The sequence below is a fragment of the Salvelinus sp. IW2-2015 genome, linkage group LG28 (assembly GCF_002910315.2).
Source record: "Salvelinus sp. IW2-2015 linkage group LG28, ASM291031v2, whole genome shotgun sequence".
Lineage (NCBI taxonomy): Eukaryota > Metazoa > Chordata > Actinopteri > Salmoniformes > Salmonidae > Salvelinus > Salvelinus sp. IW2-2015.
In genome coordinates, this window is record NC_036868.1 from 25097000 (window position 1) to 25106025 (window position 9026).

Genomic DNA, 9026 nt, shown 5'->3' on the forward strand with positions numbered 1-9026 from the left:
TTCTACAACCATCTAAAAGGAAGCGATTCCCAAACCTCCCATAACAAATCCATCACCTACAGAGAAATGAACCTGGAGAAGAGTCCCCTAAGCAAGCTGGTCCTGGCTCTGTTCACAATCAGAAACAGACCCCACAGAGCCCCAGGACAGCAACACAATTTGACCCAACCAAATCATGAGAAAACAAAAAGATAATTACTTGACACATTGGCAAGAATTAACAAAAAAACAGAGCAAACTAGAACGCTATTTAACCCTAACCAGAGAATACATAGTGGCAGAAACCTTGACCACTGTGACTGACCCAAAGTTAAAGAAAGCTTTGACTTTGTATAGACCCAGTTAGCATAGCCTTGCTATTGAGAAAGGTCGCCGTAGGCAGACCTGGCTCTCAAGAGAAGACAGGTAATATGCACACTGCCCACAAAATGAGGTGGAAACTGACCCCAGAGGCATATTTTTTCAATTATTTTACGAGTTTGTCAATCAACTTATTCTTAATAAATCTAAATAATTGTTCACTGTTTGTATCAGTATAAACGTAATTTTTTTTAAAGTCCTTTGGCGTAATTTTGACCCCAGTCAAAAACACCTAATTCCGCCTATAGTATTTTGAAWTTTTTTAAAATATGGTCATACCTCCTGCCAAATGTATGACCATATTATAGAGAATTATTTCCCTCAGATTACATAGACCTACAACGAATTCAAAAACAAATCCAATTTTGATAAACTCACATATGTATTGGGTGAAATACCACAGTGTCCAATCACAGCAGCAATATTTGTGACCTGTTGCCACAAGGAAAGGGCAACCAGTGAAGAACAAACACCATTGTAAATACAACCCATATTTAATGGTATTTATTTCCCCTTTTGTACTTTAACTATTTACACATCGTTACAACACTGTATATAGACATAATATGACATTTGAAATGCCTCTATTATTTTGGAACTTGTGTGAGTGTAATATTTACTGTTTTCTTTTTTTATTGTTTATTTCACTTTTGTTTATCCATTTCACTTGCCTTGGCAATGTAAACATATGATTCCCATACCAATATAGCCCCTTGAATCGAACTGAATTGATAGAGAGAGAGAGAGAGACAGAGAGAGAAAGACAGAGCGAGAGAGAGAAAGACAGAGAGAGAAAGAAAGAAAGAAATAGAGAAAGACAGGGAGAGAGAAAGAAAGAAAGAAATAGAGAGAGAGTCAGAATGTTGCAGGTGGAAATGTCAGGAGGGGTGAGGAGTTAGTCAAATCTAGGTGAACATGTTGGTTTAGACCATAATTACAACCTCTGAGTCTGGAAGAGTCACTGTGACTGGCACTGCCTGGTCACAAGCATTCAGCTCCTTCCGTTCCCATAGGAGATGACAAGTGAGGTCACTAACACCTACACAACCCCTGACTTTTCTCAGGAACAGGCTATGCTCTTTACAGTTGTACTGTTGTACTGCCGCTGGTCTCTAGGCAACCAGTTCCAGGCAACCCCTCTGACTGTCTGTTTTAATAATCGTATCACGTGGTGGGTTCAGACAGAGCCTGTTGTGAAAGCTATTCTGTTTTAGGGAGGTGGCAGTGTGTGTGTGTGTGTGTGTGTGTGTGTGCTGTCTCTTATACACATCTAGATGTGTATAAGAGACAGGTGTGTGTGTGTGTGTGTGGGACCCCCAATTAACCTGCTATGAAATAGAAACTGACAGATTATATTTGAAMATGTTCTAAAATTATCTACATAGTGCTGCAGGGGGCCACCATGCAATAGACTGGCTACCTGGCATAATTTATTTGTTTTTGAAGTTTAAGTTTGTAATAAAAAAAAATGTCTACACATTACTCTAATCAGTTACGGGTAATCTGATGAATTTTGTACAGATGATCGGGCAACAAGAAGAGAGATCACGGCTGGTAACTGTCAATAAAGACATCACACATCCGCTGTGTGACCAGTACCAAACATTACAGTCCGGGCGAAGCCTCAAAACCCCACTCTGCAGAACAAACCGGGCACGCAAGCCCAACGAGCATTATATCCCTTTCATATCCGATCTCCTTACGTATTTTATTGATAGGACAGAATGGGAGACAGGTTCGGGAGATGGACACAGAAAGGAAGGGCAGAGACAGTCGACTGAGCCGGGGCTCCAACCCAGTCGCCAGGGAATATGTGTGTACCAGAATCTGGAGCTTAGATTGCTACACCAGACTCCAGAACGAGCATCAGATTCGTAAACACATACGGACTATAAACCAGAACTCCACACTTACAGTATTCATATGGTCAAAGTATGTCCTGTGATATATAACGTCCATAAGTGAAGTGTTGTATGGACTGTGTTTTTGATTTTGTGTTTATGTGTATGCCAGGAGCTGCTGTATGTTGCCAGACAAATTTTACCTAAAGGGACAATAAAGTATTCAATCAATCAATCAATCAATCAGATTAAAGTCACGGTGCCGGGGTTGAGGTGTGAGACACATCTGACTGGCTCTCACTTCAAAGATATGGAAACAATGCAGGCAGAGCACTAGATAGATAATGCTGCAGTAGTTTATGTGTCGRGGGGCTAGGGTCAGTCTGTTATATCTGAAGTATTTCTCCTGTCTTATCCAGTGTCCTGTGTGAATTTAAGTATGCTCTCTCTAATTCTCTTTCTCTTTCTTTTTTTCTCTTTCTTTCTTTCTTTCTCTCTTTCTCTCTTTCTTTCTTTCTCTCTCTCTCGGAGGACCATGCCTCAGGACTACCTGGCCTGATGACTCCTTGCTGTCCCCAGTCCACCTGGCCATGCTGCTGCTCCAGTTTCAACTGTTCTGTCTGCGGCTATGGAACTCTGACCTGTGCACCAGACGTGCTACCTGTCCCAGACCTGTTGTTTTCAACTCTCTAGAGACAGCAGGAGCGATAGAGATACTCTGAATGATCGGCTATGAAAAGCCAACTGACATTTACTCCTGAGGTGCTGACCTGTTGCACCCTCGACAACCACTGTGATTATTATTATTTGACCCTGCTGGTGTCTATGAACATTTTAACATCTTGGCCATGTTCTGTTAAAATCTCCACCCAGGCACAGCCAGAAGAGGACTGGCCACCCATCATAGCCTGGTTCCTCTCTAGATTTCTTTCTAGGTTCTGGCCTTTCTAGGGAGTTTTTCCCTAGCCACTGTGCTTCTACACCTACATTGCTTGCTGTTTGGGGTTTTAGGCTGGGTTTCTGTACAGCACTTTGTGACATCAGCTGATGTAAGAAGGGCTTTATAAATACATCTGATTGATTGGATTGATTGTAGATACAGTACAGACCTCATGCTGATGCTGTTTGAGATTTAGAATTTCAATGGATGCTATATTTTAACCAAAAGTTCCAAGATAGTTATTATCTAGAATCGATGGAGTGTGAATTAGAATGATGGATCGCTTGTCTCATACCATCRTGGATGATTTGGTGATCTCTGAGAGTCAGTGTCAGACCCAGATTATAACCTTAGCCTTGAATTGAAATGTACTTTCAATGGAAATTCTCCACTGAGAGTGATTTTTAGTCTAGAATAAGGCATAATCTGGGTCTGGGAAACCGGCTCTGAGTATCTCTGAGTGCAGGTGCCTCAGGGATAGTAATACAGTGTTTCAGAACCACATTAGGCCACATCTAGGTAATAAAATGGAAGCAGTAAAAGAAAGGTACCTCTCTCTGTCAGAGCGAACATCCTGTTTCTTTAGACAAGGTAAATCCAAGGTGYCAAAGAGCCAGAGCTCAATCCTGATATCTCTATGGAGAACATTACCAACATCGTCTGTCTCCTCTCATTTATTCAGATCTAATCAAATAGAAAGACCAAACTTGTGTGCTGCTGCAGTGATTTTATCACTMATTTTCACAGAAAAGGGCGCAATACGAAAAATATATCTTCGCCGAAGACTAGCCAAAAACAGACCTTCATATTTCATTCATTAAAAGTGGCGCTCGCCAAATACATCGATCTGAAAATTAATAAATGGAGTTCTTTATTCAGGGTTATTCGTCTCTAACACACAGATTGTGAATAGTGGCGAAAGAGTCTTTGGGGTTCCAGCAGACTGACAGACCAGGATATGGTTGTTATGGAAAATCACAGACTATCTTACCATGCTTACATGCCTCTGTGTGCGTTCTAGCGAGGTCATCGTAGAACATACATAGAAAATCCATACCTTACAGAACACAGTATAAGCATAACAAAGAAAATATTAATTGGACACAGAATGGCTTTTTATACTAGTACTCTTTTCATAATACATTTGATACTTGCCACTTAGCRGTCTCATTTGGAATTCCTGATGTGGTGCATGTGTGTTTGTGTGTGTATGCGTGCGTGTGTACACTGTAAGTGTGTGTATGTGTGTGTACGTGCATGCGTTTGTACGTGCATGCATTGTGTGTGTGTCCAAGAAAGATAGAGGGAGGGCGGCAGTGAGAGGAGAGATGAGGTTGCACGAGCGCATAAGTGTGTCTTTGCTCTACGAGCAAACCTACAAATAGATTCGCTGACATTCTGCTGTCTTTTATTAATTCATGAACGTCAGAGAGGATCACCGTGGTGCAAAATAACGACTGGATTGCGGAATCTAAAAGTCATGGTCACAGGAGCAATTCAAAAGTCACCAACCGCTGTGCCACTCTTTCTCATGTCTTTCTCCACTTCTTTTCATCCCCTCCTCCTCCTTCTCTCCTCCATCAGCGTGGTTGGTTCATCCTCTTTTGTTCCAACCCTCTCCTGCTGCTCCTGCTTTTCCACACGTTTATCAATGTTTTTTTTTTTTTACATACTTCATCAAAGCTGCTCGGTAGAAAGGGGGCAGCACAAGTCTTCATAGACAACGTGTGTGTGTGTGTGTGTGTGTGTGTGTGTGTTTGACAGTAACGCACCATTCTATTCAATTGTGTTCTGAAAATATGCACTTGTTGTTCTTGCATTATAAGCGGAGAATGTTATTATTTGTGACCTTGCTGCCAATGCCATTTTTAATTACCCCTAAGGGGATAAACAAAGTTGTAGTAAATTGAATTAAATAGAATCCAGTTCTGACTGTTTCCCATGACAACTAGGTCTTTTCACTCTGTCATGAAGGGATGGAAAAGCCGTGGACAGAAACAACAGCATCTTGTCCACCTCTTACCCACACATACTAACAATTCAATTTAAAAAATGCTAATCATATTTAACCTTTATTTAGCTAGGTAAGTCAGTTATTAAGAAGAAATTCTTAACGGCCTACTGTCACTACAAGTTAGGTTTTGTCATTTACCTTGTCCAATATCCCCTTCAATCTACTAACATACGTCTTGCATGTCACGTTTGTAGTTCACTGTCACGTCATCATGTCTATGTCAGTGTATACACAGGAAGTGTTGTCTTTTCCCCAATAACAATTTAATAAAATATAAAACATCATCATCTCAACCCACGTCTCGATGCCCTTTAATAAAATATAAACATCATCATCTCAACCACGTCTCGATGCCTAGACGTCACCCATATCTCAACCACGTCTCGATGCCTAGACGTCACCCATATATCAACCACGTCTCGATGCCTAGACGTCACCCATATATCAACCACGTCTCGATGCCTAGACGTCACCCATATATCAACCACGTCTCGATGCCTAGACGTCACCCATATATCAACCACGTCTCGATGCCTAGACGTCACCCATATATCAACCACGTCTCGATGCCTAGACGTCACCCATATATCAAACACGTCTCGATGCCTAGACGTCACCCATATATCAACCACGTTCCGATGCCTAGACGTCACCCATATATCAACCACGTCTCGATGCCTAGACGTCACCCATATATCAACCACGTCTCGATGCCTAGACGTCACCCATATATCAACCACGTCTCGATGCCTAGACGTCACCCATATATCAACCACGTCTCGATGCCAGACGTCACCCATATATCAACCACGTCTCGATGCCTAGACGTCACCCATATATCAACCACGTCTCGATGCCTAGACGTCACCCATATATCAACCACGTCTCGATGCCTAGACGTCACCCATATATCAACCACGTCTCCGATGCCTAGACGTCACCCATATATCAACCACGTCTCGATGCCTAGACGTCACCCATATCTCAACCACGTCTCGATGCCTAGACGTCACCCATATATCAACCACGTCTCGATGCCTAGACGTCACCCATATATCAACCACGTCTCGATGCCTAGACGTCACCCATATATCAACCACGTCTCGATGCCTAGACGTCAACCATATATCAACCACGTCTCGATGCCTAGACGTCACCCATATATCAACCACGAAGCCCCGTGTCAATGATTTATAGAGGGTAATTGTTTTACATTATACATGTAGGGAAACATAGGATTTCATTTATACCTCCACTAATGAGAACATTAATAATGGACCGCTATTTAACATTTACATTTAAGTCATTTAGCAGACGCTCTTATCCAGAGCGACTTACAAATTGGTGCATTCACCTTATGATATCCTGTGGAACAACCACTTTACAATAGTGCATCTAACTCTTTTAAGGGGGGGGGTTAGAAGGATTACTTTATCCTATCCTAGGTATTCCTTAAAGAGGTGGGGTTTCAGGTGTCTCCGGAAGGTGGTGATTGACTCCGCTGACCTGGCGTCGTGAGGGATTAACCCAAAGGCGTTATTCATAATCAGGATCACTACGTCAACAACATGCTATTCATGATATATGAGCTTTAGGTTGTAATGCACTGACTGTCCTAGTCTGGTTATGGCTGGATTTGTAACCTGTGTGTAAGTGTGTTGGAGTGGACCCTCAACCTCATCTTCAGAGAGGTCATAACTCATTATTCAAGCCCAACTAGATCTAGGAGAAAGACAACGTTCTCTATACAATCTAAGACGTAATTATTGAGATTCACTTGATACACCCTTCCTGTAACGTTTGTCGTCGCAATGAGACCAAGCAGCATGGTCGGCGTACATTCTTCTTTAATGTAAATGTACACCAAAAAAACAATAAACAATACAACGACCGAACAGCTTCGTCGTGCAAACTWCATGCACTCAAAACAAAGACAAGATCCCACACTGAAGGAGGGAAGAAGGACTGCCTAAGTATGRTTCCCAATCAGAGACAACGATAGACAGCTGCCTCTGATTGGGAACCACACTCGGCCAAAAACAAAGAAATAGAAAACATAGAAATACAGAAACTAGAATGCCCACCCTAGTCACACCCTGGCCTAACCCAAAATAGAGAATAAAAACCTCTCTATGGCCAGGGCGTGACACTTCCTTCCCAACCTTATTCTAACTAAGCAGAGAATCCGGTTAAAGTCCTGTAATTGATMATCTATGGGGCATAATTTACATTGAGATAATATGGAGGAGAAAGCTAATTATGACCAAATGGGATTCAGATGGGGTGTGTGCGTGTGTTCGTGTGTGTATGTGTATGTGTGTGAGACAGGTGGAGGTGAGAGGTTTATCAGACTGTAATCAAGGCTAAATATCCATCACCTCTTAGTGTGCTCAGGTAGGAACCTTAGCGGCCCACAGTTTAAATCTTACGACATAATAATACAAAAAAGTACTTTGGCTACAGATGCTTTTTTCTCCATAGTCAGTATGTGTCCCTTGAGGGAATCAAGGACCTAGTTTTTATAGGCACCATGATCATATAACCAACGCAAGACAGGCAACTTCCGTTCATCTACACTTACAGTGTGTCTATCAGTACTCATTATTTTAACAGATGCACTTTACTATTTCAAAATGATTCATCGTTACAACACTGTTTGTGTTATTCAATGAAAATATAAATCACTGGTGAACTGTGACCTTCTCTATAATATGTTTCTAGAATATGTCCTCCTGTTTGGCCAGGGAAATGGAAGCAGAGGGCCCACAACTGTTGCTACAGTAGGCCAAGCGTCATGATTACTTACGAATTTGACGAGTGCTCATTTTCACCTCAATGATATCTTGAATGGGGTTATGAGAACATCACCATCACTGTCAATCACTGAGCTTTGTAAAGTAATATAATTCAATGGGAACCCACTGCGCTCGGAATAACAAAGCATGGAAAACCATTCCCAGAGAGGAGGGAGAGAGGAGGATGTAGCGAAGGGGGTGACGAAAGGAAAACCATTCCCAGTTTCTAGAAAGAGAGAGGGAGGGAGGGAGAGGTGGGTAGAGAGATGGAGAGAGAGTGACAAAGAGAGTGAGAGAGAGAGCGAAGGAAAGAGGGAAAGAGAGAGAGAGAGGAAGAAAGAAAATCAAAGAAAGAGAGGGAGAAACACCACATTATCTATGTGCAAAGGATCAGAGAATTTCTATTTACATTTTTCATTTGACGTCTGGCCATGAGCAGTCAGTTCAAGGTCAGTCCTGGTTGTAGGTGAGATAATGGATAGTTTGAGTCCTTATTGAGAAGGATATGTTTGGTCAGGTTCGCAAGAGAAGAGGATGATTGGATAATGTTTTGGTTGGTTGGTTTCTGATTGGCTTATAGAGAATTAAGTCTGGTCACTTACACCTGGGACTTCGTGGGAAATGGTGTTCAGTCTTTCACAATCACACCCTTCCCCTTAATCTCTCATAATAACACTTATCTAATTTTACTCTGCTTACTGGATACTCTCTGCTTCAGCCTCTCATTGATGTCCATGGATGCTATTTCCAGCTCATGATTTTGGTCTCCCTCATAGTCTCACAGTCTTGGCACATGGCATGAGCCTGGACAGAATGAGGGATGATCTGGCCTTGGATCTATGCTCTCTGCGGCAGAACGGTGTATATGTGTCGTGTCTGAGCTATTGTAGCGATTTAGGGAGAATATGTAGGAGAGATGCTCAAACACTACCACCTGACTCATAAAGTTCATGACCTGTCAGCAGGGAGGCTGAACATTTGATGTTTTACTTTTTATAGTGTCTCAGCTACAGATGAGTGTCTTGTGTGCCAAGATGTTGCTCCTTTTTTCCTGGTTGTACAAGTTCTCTTTTGCA